Raw genomic sequence first — 12135 nt, 5'->3', positions numbered from 1 at the left:
AAGAGCAAAGGTTAAAAAACAAAAACAAAAACAAACAACTATACCTGAGTTCAATCCCCAGAACACTCATAAAAAAGCCAGGCGTGGTAGTGTGGTGGTATTGTGTTCCCCAAAATATTGTGTACCCTAATAAACTTATCTGGGGTCAGAGACAGAACAGCCACTAGATACAGAGGCCAGAAAATGGTGGCATTCACGCCTTTAATTCTAGGGTTCCAGAGGCAGAAATCCATCTGTTCAAGGATACAGCCAAGCATGGTAACTCATGCCTTTAATGCCAAAAAGCGAGCCTTTAATCCCAGGGAGTGATGGTAGAAAGCAGAAAGGTATATAAGGCGTGAGGGCCAGAAACTAGAAGCTTTTGCCTGGTTAAGCTTCAGGCTTTCTAGCAGCAGTTCAGCTGAGAGCCATTGGGATGAGGACACAGAAGCTTCCAGTCTGAGGAAACAGGATCAGCTGAGGAACTGGCGAGGTGAGGTTAGCTGTGGCTTGTTCTGTCTCTCTGATCTTCCAGTGTTCACCCCAATTCCTGGCTCAGGTTTGATTTTATTAATACGACCTTTTAAGATTCCTGCTACAGTGGTGGCATGCACTTGTGATCCCAGTACTGAGGAGATGGATCCCTGGAGCTCACGTTAATTGCCATGTTCCAGATCAGTGAGAGACGCTGTTATAAAACAAAAGCAAAACAACAACAAAACCAAACAACAAAAAAAGAACCCCAAAATCAAAACAAGATGAACACACCTGAGGGGTGACACCCAAGGTTGTCCTCTGGTCTCTGTATGCATATGTGTGCATTTGCACCCACACACATACTAAGTACACACACACACACACACACACACACACACACACACACGAGAGAGAGAGAGAGAGAGAGAGAGAGAGAGAGAGAGAGAGAGAGAAAGAGAGAGAGAGAGAGAGGAGACAGGTACGAGTATAATAACAATACCTGTGTTATTAGCACTTGAAAGTGAGCAAATGCTAATGGAGAAGTATCTGCATGGTGTGCCCTTCCTAACAGCTACTTAGAACTGGAGGTAACTGCTTTCCTAACAGAACTCTTCATGAGATTATCCTCTTCAGTGGATAGTCCTCAGTCACCTGCCCTCCCCTTGATTCCTGGTTCATGAAGTTGTCCAAATGTCTCCCATTCTGGGATGTCTCCCCCAGGGTGAGAACTGGACTAGACAGTGTTGCTTTTGAATTCCTGTTGTTTCTTTTCCCATCTATGTGCATTTGGATAAGTTAGTTAATATTGTTCTCTTTGATGTTTTTAAAAAAAATCATATAGTAACCATATAGTAACCATATCTACCTCATAAAGTTGTGGTAGGGACTTATAGTACACATCTAAAATATTAGATTGAGTTGTTATTATGATGGAGTCTTTATGTTCAAATTAAAATCCCACTTCCTCTTATAATTGTTCCCAACAACTCTTGTTGGAAGGAATAGTTTTGTTTGGTGATTTCTGAAAGCACTGAGTGCTCTCAGACCAGTAAGGCCTTGTGTTCTGGTTAATTGTATATCTACACACACACACACACACACACACACACACACACACACACCGCACACACAAACGAGACATATATATGTATACATATAGTAATATTACTATATATGTGTGTATGCATATATATTTTATTATATATTACAATATATAATTGTCTATAATTATATGTATTATATATTACAATATACATGCATACATATATATGTGTGTATCTGTGTGTGTGTGTGTGTGTGTGTGTGTGTGTGTGTGTGTGTGTGTTGGTCCTAGGAGTGCTGGGAACAGAACCCCGAGCCCCCTGCATGCCGAGCATACATTTTACCACCGAGTTACCCATGCTCTCAGTCCCTGAAGACTGCACTTTTAACTATCGCACCAGGCAGGTCATTCCCATCACTGACCGACAGTCATTTTTAGTGACAGGACGTTGCCGGAAGTCTTCTCGTTATCCGAGGGTGACTGAGAACTGTGTGGTCCATTTTAGCTTTCAGATCAGCCCTAAAGAGAGGGTTCAAATAAATAACCAGGTGGGGGCGGCAGCCAAGTGGCTTTCTGACATCAGCCGAGGAGTCCCACTGCTCATGTCACGGCTCTAGGAGGGCAACTGAGTGCCAGTGCTGGCCGGTTGGACAGCAGCGGGAGGGGTCGTAAAAGGGCACTCTACTCCTCTTAGGGGAAGAAGCGACAGTGGGGTACAGCCAGTGGCTCCCCCGGCCCTAGCGGTGTGCATTGCTGCGCGGACATGAATGGTTGAGCCGGTCATCTTTCCTTTTCCCCCACCGAGCACGAGACTCCTTTCGCGTCCCCCTGCAACCCGCCACCCTGAGGCTCTTACAGCCCAGCTTTGGCTCCCTGACTGCCACAGGACCAGCCAGGAGAAAGCACCTCTACTTCACAGGCTCTCAGGAGAATTTCTGATTCTCTCAACTCTGTATTAGATTTAAAAAAAAAAAAAAAACACAAAAAAAAACAAAACAAACAAAAAAAAACAGCATTCTATTGGGATGCGATTGTCGGTTGCCATGGTATTCTGTGCAAACAGAAACCCTTTATTCCGTGTTACGAGTGCCGAACAGTCAATCCTGCAGTGTCTGCCACAGAATGAATTGCTCTGATAACCAGATCGTCCACAGGTGGAAAGCCCTTGAGATCTTCCCGTTTATATTCGCCGAACCCGAGAGCCGCTTGAGAGTATCACTCACAAACCGTTGCATGTGAAACTGTGAACTCTCTCTCAGGCTTTTATCAGGTTGGTCTTGGGAAGGGAGATGCATTTTGAGGGCAGGTAAAGATAAGACTCTTTTTTTTTTTTTTTTTTTTAAAGCCCAGGGATCTTGGGGCAAGAGAAAGCAGGATCGGTTGTTACATCCTAAGAGTAGGGCCACCGTCAACCAGAGGAAACAGTGTTTTGTATCATTTTGCTACCTTTCCCTCTGCGTGGGCTTCATTATTGGCTCTCTGGTCTCCACTGCCTTCCATCAGTCCTGACTTTAGAGCCCTGCTGGGCTTTGTCCTTTCTGTATAATACCCCCATTCCAGCCATTTCCAATTCCCATTATAACTTCCTACTCCTGTAAGAACGGCAGGACATATGCATACACATTGAGGTGTTAGTCAGGGTTGATTTCCAAGTGGATGCCATTTGAGGTGTGAGGAAACTGGGCTTAAAAATTCTCTGTCTCTGTCTTTCCCGTCTTTCTCTCCCGTGTAAGTGTGTGTGTGTGTGTGGGGGGGTACACACGCATATTACAGCATGCATGTGGAGGTCAGAGGACAACTTAGGGGCGCCTGTTCTCTCCCTCAACTTTGTGAGTCACAGAGCTCAGACTCAGGTTCTGAGGCTTGATGGTGGGCATCTCTGACCTCGAGAGAACTATGTTTAAGCTAATTGGGAAAACTAAACCCAGGAAAGTGCTTTTGTACAATAGGTCCCAACTTGAACCAGTATCCCAAAGACTTTTATGTATTTATTTATTAACACTTTGCCTGGAGGAGCGTGGATAATTTCTGAGCTGGTGCCCAAGGCAGGGCAGTAAAGAACAAAGTGATAAGTATTATGAAACTCCCCCAAGTGGGTAGGTAATTGACTCCCCTGATGCAATAGCCAATCAAGCTGAATTAAAGTCCAGGTTTAATCTGAGCAAAGTGTTCCCGGGTGGTCTCAGGAAAGAGGGGAAATGACTAGGCAGCACCCAAAGAGAGGGCTTTAAATCCCCTCCGGGAGAGGAGCCACTGCTGGGCTGGCTTTATTTGGGCAGGGTCTGGAATGGGAGGAGTGGGCCGAGCCCCCAGCTGAACATCTGGGTAGGGCTTGGCATGGGGCCCGAGCTGGAGACTCCTAAGACAGAGAAGGAGTGTTTGAGTGTGCAAATTCTGTAGTCCGGGATCTGGGATCAACCCCCGGTTCTTCTAGTAACTGGTAGCAGCCTTGGACAAGTTGCTAAATCTCCATCATTAAGCTCTGTTTAAGAAATGGCGATAATTGTAGTTAGAAGCCTCTCCAGGGTATTTTGAGTTAATTTGTATAGTCTGCTTAGAATGGCCTGTCACACACATTATGTGCTATGTAAATGGCAGCTTTAAATAGCGTTCTGTTCCTCAGCGCTTTTGATGGACTCCTTCCTGAGCTGGATGAGGGAAGGGAAAGGGCTGTAGGAAGAGCTCCATATAGGATACCAGGAGCATGGCCACTACTATGTTTATTCCTATTTGAAAAAGTGTGGCCCAGAGAGGGGATACGAACAGCCTGCCCAATTTCCGTGGGGGCAGGAAGATGGGTAGAAAGATGCACAGGAAGAATGGGGAGGGACTTGGAGTTTTGTGTCTTTTGGGTTTGGGATGACTGGAGAGATGTGCTCTTGCTGGGTCTCCGCCCAAAAAGGAAGGTCAGCTGGTGGTTTCTTGGCCTCTCTGAGCTAGCAGGTTTTCACCCCAACACAGCAGAGCCAGGGTGGATGTGACTGGAAATCCTGCCAGGCTTTGAGGTCTGAGTGGCAGTGTGCTGACTTCAGGGCAGTGGAGGCAAGTGAAAGGGTGGGGGCCAGGGGTAGGGGATGGGAGGGTGGAGGAGGGATGGACAGGCACAGACACAGCAAACGCAGACTTTATTAACACAGTCTCAGGATTCACAGTGCGATCAAATATCCTGCAACAGCTGAAGGTGTAACTTACTCTAATAAGTGTCATCTAAATGCTAGGGAAACATGATGGGACCCGGACACACTTCCTGTGGGAGACCAGCCCCCACATTTATTTACCTCAGGGACTCTTGAGGTATGAGGGATAAGAGACTTAGATAGAAATAAAGAGGGGAGAGAAACAGAGAAACACAGAATAGCCTCCGGTGGGCCTGGATCCTTATCCTTATCCACCAGCCCAGAACTTTATTCCAAGGGGCTTTTTATGACAACGCCAAGGGGGTAGAATGAAAGACCTCCCCCTTGCTCAATACAGCCAATTCTAGAGCCTTCCAAACACCTGGTACCCAGGCCTGTGGTCCAATCATCCTCTTTATGCAGACCTGCTGGATAAAGCCACCAGGAAACCTAGATGGGCTCCAACAACTTCCCTCCTGGGTGGCTTATTGAATAGCTGGTTCTTAGTAGTTGAGCACTAGTTTCCTTAGCCAAGGCAGACCTATGCTCAGTAGCTGAAGACATCAGAGCTTAATTGCTCTCTAACTAGTATTATCTTTCCACGTAGATGGCCACTTCTTAGGGTAAGGACAATCTTGCGTTTCTTTGATATTTCTGCCATCATGTTTGCAGAACCCAACATGCAATAAAAGCTTAATAACTATTTAACTGCTTCTGTAAACAATAGAGCAGCATGCAAACATCTTGTTGGCTCACGCAGCACACACATCCTGTTTACTCCTGTACTAGTTCAGAGGTTAAGACAGGAGTAGTCCCTCTCCTCTCCTTGTTTCTTCGTATCTTCACATGAAAAGGTAGCTGGAATGCCTCTTCTGTGTCCTAGACTAGACAAGGCCCCCATGTCAGTACACTTGACATAGGGTATGAGGAGTAATAGGAAAAGTGATTACAAGAAAGCAAGAATTTTGCTTTTAAACTCAGATCTTCTGTGCATGGTATCCACAGCGAGGGAAAAAATACACAGACTGCAATGAGTCACCTGCTGGGTCAAGGTAAAATCAGGCTAATGCATCAAAACAGACACATGGCAGAAGAGAATGCATTGAAACACAGCCTTGTACTTCCTTAATAATTTATATAAGACACATACCTCATTTAGCCTTGCTTTGTCTGGAACAAACTTTTGCTAATCAAGCAAATACCAGACGCATACTTGTATAAATCCATTTGTGCACACTCTACGTTTCCAGGCTGCAACCAAGAATTGGATCTCCCCCCCCCACATGCTCCCTCCTACAGCCTTGACACAGAAATGATTGTAAATGGTGACCTCTCTATGAGACTCGTGACTCTGTTTCCAGAAGTTCAATGGGCAGGCAAAGCAGTTGCTCAAACACAAAAGCTCTTCGGCCTCCCTGATCCTCTCACTCAAGGTTCTTTCTCAGTCCCTTTCCTTCTCATTTTTTTAACCCCATGAATTTCATTACAGTTACTTACAAGTTCATGGGCCACCTACCAGTGGTTATGTCCCCAGAGAACGGACACTCCTGTTTACCCAGCAAACATTAACTATCTACAGGTCCTTAGAGAGAGGTGGGGACCTGCCCACTCCATGTAAGGAATGTGAGGCCTGCACTAGATTAGGCTGTCAAAATTCCTCATTTTTATAGAGATTAATGTACAGGCTGAGGATTGCCCTGCTCTGTAGCTATTCGAGGTTGGTTTCGAATGTTTCCTAAGTGGGACCTCTTCTTCCCACCCCTTCACCTTCCCATGGAAAAGGAAGATCAAGGATAACTAGGCATCTGAGCTAAGACTCTTCCTCTCTCAGTCCAGGAAAATAGACAAGAGATCACGTGGTCTGACGAGGCTAATGTATCCCCTGGGAAGCAGGCTCTGAGATGGCTGTCAGCAGGCAGAAACGTCATCAGTGAATACTCAGGATTCATACTCAGAGGAGGAATAGGGACAGAACTGTTCAAAGGGAAAGGTGGGTCTCTAGTGAAGTCTGTACATTTTTAAAATGTGTGTGTGTGTGTGTGTGTGTGTGCGCTGTGCGCGCGCGCGCACATTCATGTGGAGACCAAGGCCAACGTTGGGTACTTCCCTAGATCTCTCTGGAACCCACTGACTTAGATAGCCTGGTTTTCCAGTGAGCTCTAGGGTTTGGTCTGTCTCCACCTCCCCATCACTGGGACTACACACACACACACACACACACACACACACACACACACACACACCATTGTACCTGGCTTTTTACATGGGTGTCGGTGATCTAAACTTCAGTCCTCATGTCTGTGCAGTAAGACCTTTACCAGCTGAGTTATCCCCCGGCCCCAGCTTACATTCTTGCTTCTGTTTTCTTCCTAGAGGCCGAAATGGAGGAATGAGACAAATGGACCCCAAACTGAGCACATAAACTCAACAGCGCATCTAAAGCCGACGGAAGAACATTTATTTTCTCCCTAATGAAAAGGATTTTTCCTCCTCGTGGGCTTGAGGTGATAAAGACTTCTGGAAGCCTTGGAAGAAATGAAACAGCTTTGTTAGACACCATCTCCCCGTCTGCTTTGAAATGAATTACTAAATTAAGCCACCAAAGGACATTTTCAACTCCCCATTCTCCTCCCTGTATTTGTTTCCTATGTAAATGGAAATTAGGTTTTCTCCATTTGTCCTCCCAGACACTTCCATGCAAAATTCTCTAGCCAAGTCCTCAGCTGGCCTCCCACATTCAATTATGTTTCCCTCAGCTGAAAGATTGAGGTGCCTCATGCAAACTAATTTTAACTCTCAGACAATTTAAAAGGCTGGCACTTGTTCTGCACCCTAGATGATTCCTTCTGCTTTGAGGCCAGAAAGATCTATTTCCATTTCATACGAGTGACCCAAATATGGGTGATGCATAGGGCATGGAGTGAGCAGGGAATTCAAAGGAACATTTCGCATGGTTTGTGTGTCTCCTAAGAAATTTCAATGTATATTCACACCCCTTCCATCTTTACCGGAAAATGTGTGAATTCTCTTTTTTTTTTACTTCTCTTAATCTGTTGAATATAATGTTGGAAATGTCTCTATTTATGTTCTGCTCAGTTCCTAAGCTGTTCCTTGAATAGCCACCATGCTGAGCAGAAACGTCTGCATTGGTTGCCTGTCTTTTTCTCCTGAAATAATGGGCTTTCGGTTTTTCCAGAAGATTCTCTTGCCCTGACTTTGGAAAGCCACTGGTACAAAAGAAGCCCCCTTGCTGGGCCCCAGGAGCTTCAGAGAGGGGAGGTCAGAGTGAAGGCAGCTTCGGGGATGCAGTTTTTTGGAGTTAGTTTTTTTCCCTGTCTAAATCTGTCTTTTATGAATTCAGTATCATTTGTGAGATGCATATAATTGGAGAGTGCTTATGTGTTTTGTGGCATGGTGTTTACCACCCTCGACCTTTTAAAATTTCACCGTCAAATCTCATCAGCATCATCTTTAAATATATCTGGAGTTCTGCCTCCTCCTGCCACATCCTCAAACATGCCACCCCCACTCCCCTCCCCCACTAGGGTCTAGCTAGCAGTGGTTCTTGCTAGAACACTGCTACTGCCTTTGGATGTGCATCTGCATTGCCATAACTGTTTCCCTTCAATCCTGTCTTCGTTCGCCATGCGACAGAAGGTTCGATTGTGTTAGCCGTGAACTCATTTTCATGAGTTCCCACTGCCTTTACGACAATGCTCAAAGCCCACTTGTGATCTACAGAGCCTAGCCCCTGCAAGACACCCCCCACCCCGTGTGTGTGTGTGTGTGTGTGTGTGTGTGTGTGTGTGTTGGCTTCTGCCAATAGAGTTTGGGTTTGCTTAACAAGCACTTTTGCCCCATGGGCCCCATTGCCCATGCTGACCTGGTTTAAATCTACAGTCTGCCAACCCTCTCCAGCTCCACTGAGTTCTTCCAGCTCCCCGGCAGAGTCACGTCCTTCTCTAGTCCTAACTCTGGTATAGTTCGTTTTTCATATTTGAAATTGTTTCCCACCCTGCCTTAATCTGGTAAATTCCTTCTCAGGTCACCTCCCTCATGTAGCTCTCTGCACAAAAATCCCCCTGTCAATTTCATTTCCAGTGACGTCCACATCCACCATTAACACGACCGACTGCTCGTTTCATGCCCGTCTTCCCACTGTTGACTGCACAGAGCAGTGTCAGTTTTCATTGCTGTTGTATTTTCAGGGTCCAGCACAGGTCATGGTACTTGATCACTGCTCCAAAAATATTTCTGGAGCCAAGAAAAGAAAAGTAGCATTTCAAAGAGTGTGGTGCAGTTTACTAGGAAATAAGGGCTAAATGTAGATGAAAGAGAACTTTCATTCATTCTGTATTTTTTTTTCTTAATGTAGGGTCTCTCTATAGCCCATCTGCCTCTTCCTCCCGAGTGCTAGGTTTAAAGGCATGTGCCATCACGCCTGGCTTCATTCTGGATTCCTTGGGATCTGAAGCTTTTCAGCTGAAGACAGGTAGCTTGCATGTGGTGATTCTTGAGCACCTTGTGGTTGAAATAATCAATTGCAGGCAGCCATCCATTTAATGAGTAGTTCTGGACAAACTCCTTCTGGTCTTGTAGATGAACACGGTCCCCAAATGAAAAGCAGTAGCAGCCCCACGTCATCGACACAGTGGGACTTCACATGAACTGGCTGCATCTGTACTCTCAAGCGACTGCATTCATTTCAGCGCTCTGTAGTTTACCTTCCCCATCCCTCCAGCAAATTTAACATATATAATGCGGAAACAAAACGTGCGGTGAAATAACGAGACCACAGGTTAAGTAGACCAGACTCCAGACCCTGTAAGCCACAAGAGGGCACTGCTTAAGCTCTTGTTAAACTTGGGGGAACAATTGAAGGCAGAAATTTGGCAAGCCTAGGGTTGGCCAGATGGACACCTATTTATATGATAGTGACTCCGGAATTCCATTTATTCTTATGCTATAAAAATTTCAGTTCTCCTCGTCTGCAACAAAATTTGCATTTTAAATGGCACTATTAAAGGCAGAGAATTGTTTTTGTCTTAAAAAAAATCTAATTTTAAGTCTAGTTTTGTGTGAAAAATGTAAGCAATCATTTAGGTGACAAAGAGATGATAATTCTTTCATAATAAACCCATTTCTAATTACTGATCAGTAAAGAGGCTCATGAAGAGACAGTTCAAAGTATTTTCTGTCGGCAATTTGTCGGCAATTAGCCTAGATGATTTTAAATATTTAAATACATGCAGTCTTTAGGTTTTTAAAAAGAAATGTATCAATTGCAATTAGAGGACCGATTTTTTAAGAGCACTGAGATGCACTTATATACGAATTTATATACCATGCGTCAATTACACAGTGGCTATGCCAGCCAGCCTTCCTGGTACCCAAGATGCAGTTAAATTGTTTAAAGGGATATGACTCAGGGTCAGAACAGAGAGGACATATTGTATAGATTCAGTGGCCAACACAACAGTAACAATAGCCACTGAATGTTTCTATAGGCCAGGCACTGTGCTTAAAGCACTGTACGTGGACTAACTCGTTAATTCCTTACCACGTTGTGAGACAGCTACTAGTATTGTTCATATCAAAGATGAGAGGACAGAAAGGTTGAGTGACTTGTACAAGATGAAGAGCTATTAAGTGAGGAAGCCAGGGCTCCTTAAATGTAAGTCTTAGTTGGCAAATCTGGTTGAATCCAACCATGGGGCTAGAATCCTTCTCTTCCTGTAATGTGCCAAATTTTTACATAGTTATTCTTATTGTGAACATCAGGATCAGGTCAAGACAAGATTCTTCTTCTTCTCATAAAGCACTTCATGTAATGGGTGCCTGTGCCAAGGATGACTTTTCAGTAAATAGGAGGTGTGGGAAAAATGATGACTTCTGCTGACTCACTTGTGTGACGTCAAGCTTTATGGGAATACAGATGACTTTATCTGAATCACAAAAACAGACATCGTCTAATGTTAAAAAAAGAGAAGCTACCAAAATATTCTAGGAGATCTTGTCCAAAATATTTTTCCTCGGTGGTCCCAGTGTGTTTTCAGTAAGTCTTCAAATATGTCTTATGAGAGAATGCTAGATATTTCCTTCCTGGCTGGGTTGGGGCCAGGCGGGATTGAAGGTTACAGGGAAGTTGGAGGCACCACTCTTACTGTTTTTGGTGATTGCGGGTGGCCTGCCTGTATCTTCTCTGTCCCCTACCCTCAGCCCTACTCCTAGCCTTAGAAAACATACTTTGTATTAGATATTTATTTTGATACTTTTTATTAGAGTATTTGTGGTGGGGGGAGGTCAACTGTAAACATAAAAATAAATGGCCCAATTCTCATCCTTTCATTTTTTGTCTCCTTGGGCCTCCAAGTTTTCCTAATGAACCAGGCTCAGAAAAGACAGGATGTTTTTTTTTTTTTTTTTTTTTTAGAAAGATTGGAAAACGTAGTGCCATAAGATCCCTGTATTTTTCCACTGGCTGTGGTTTGAACAAGGTTTATATCCCGTAAAAAGTTCAGGTCTTGGCATCCTGTTGTCCAGAGGGACAATACTAGGAGTTGGCCTGGACCTTTATGAGAGAGGTCAGCTGGAGGTAGGCTGTCTAGTGAGGTTGTTGGACTCAAGCCATATTTCCTGGGTCTTGGTTCTTCGTGGTATTTTCTCCACTGTACTCCCATTGACTTTGCCCCATAGGCCTTGTCTCTAAGCCCGAGCCAGTTTAAATGCAGGGGATTTACCTGAACTTAAATTCCAGGTAAACAACACACGTGTTTTTTCAGTGTAGGCATGTTCCTAATAGTTCATGCCATCACTTGGATGAAATGTTATTCACTTTGTATCTGAGGTTCAAATATTGCAGAGTGGGCTGAGCTTGCATTTGGTAAATTTGACCACCCTATACTCCCATGCCCTTGTCAACCATCCCCTGGAACTTAGCAGTTAAGAACTGGAACCCTGGGAAGCCGTATAATTGCTTCTCTGTGCTTAGTTTCCCGGCTGTGACATGGGGACTGTCATGGAATCCACTGACGTCTTCAGCCCCTTGGCATGCTTGTATTAACTGCATGCACAGAACGTCTAGGTAACTGTCTTAGGTGATTCAGGCAACTCCAACAATTTACCCAGACTGAGCTGTTGTCTAAACAGCAGACGTGTATTTCTTGCGGTTCTGGAACGTCGTGACACCTGTTCATTTGGGTTATGGAGAGTCTGTCCCATGGGTGGCACCTTGCAGCAACATCTTCCTGTAATTGAAGAGGCGGTAGGTCAAAAAGGAGCAGGACGTCCTTTCAGCACCTTTTGTAAGAGCGTTGACCGCTTTCCTGAGGGCAGAGTGGTCACAAAGTAATTACTTCCTGAAAGCCCTCTTACTAGAGGTTTAGAACCTTTTACCAGAAATGTTTGGGGCCAGAAGAGTTGCTATTTTTGGGCTCACTTTCTGGATTTTGGAATTTCTGCATATATCTTATGAAATATCCGGAAATGGACCTCTGTCTTGAAATGAAATTCGTGCATGTA

General features: G+C 44.6%; 1 long non-coding RNA gene across 1 annotated transcript; it reads left to right on the top strand.

Annotated features, from left to right (window-relative positions):
- The first annotated feature begins 2564 nt into the window (after window positions 1-2564).
- LOC114701086 lies at window positions 2565-7988 on the top strand. Its single transcript, XR_003735783.1, has 2 exons — window positions 2565-2768; window positions 6988-7988. It is a non-coding gene; the product is annotated as an uncharacterized LOC114701086 (long non-coding RNA).
- Window positions 7989-12135: the final 4147 nt, after the last annotated feature.

The sequence above is a fragment of the Peromyscus leucopus genome, chromosome 17, assembly GCF_004664715.2.
Source record: "Peromyscus leucopus breed LL Stock chromosome 17, UCI_PerLeu_2.1, whole genome shotgun sequence".
In the NCBI taxonomy this organism is placed as follows: domain Eukaryota; kingdom Metazoa; phylum Chordata; class Mammalia; order Rodentia; family Cricetidae; genus Peromyscus; species Peromyscus leucopus.
The sequence above is the reverse complement of the archived record's forward strand: the minus strand, read 5'-3'. Positions and strand labels throughout refer to the sequence as shown.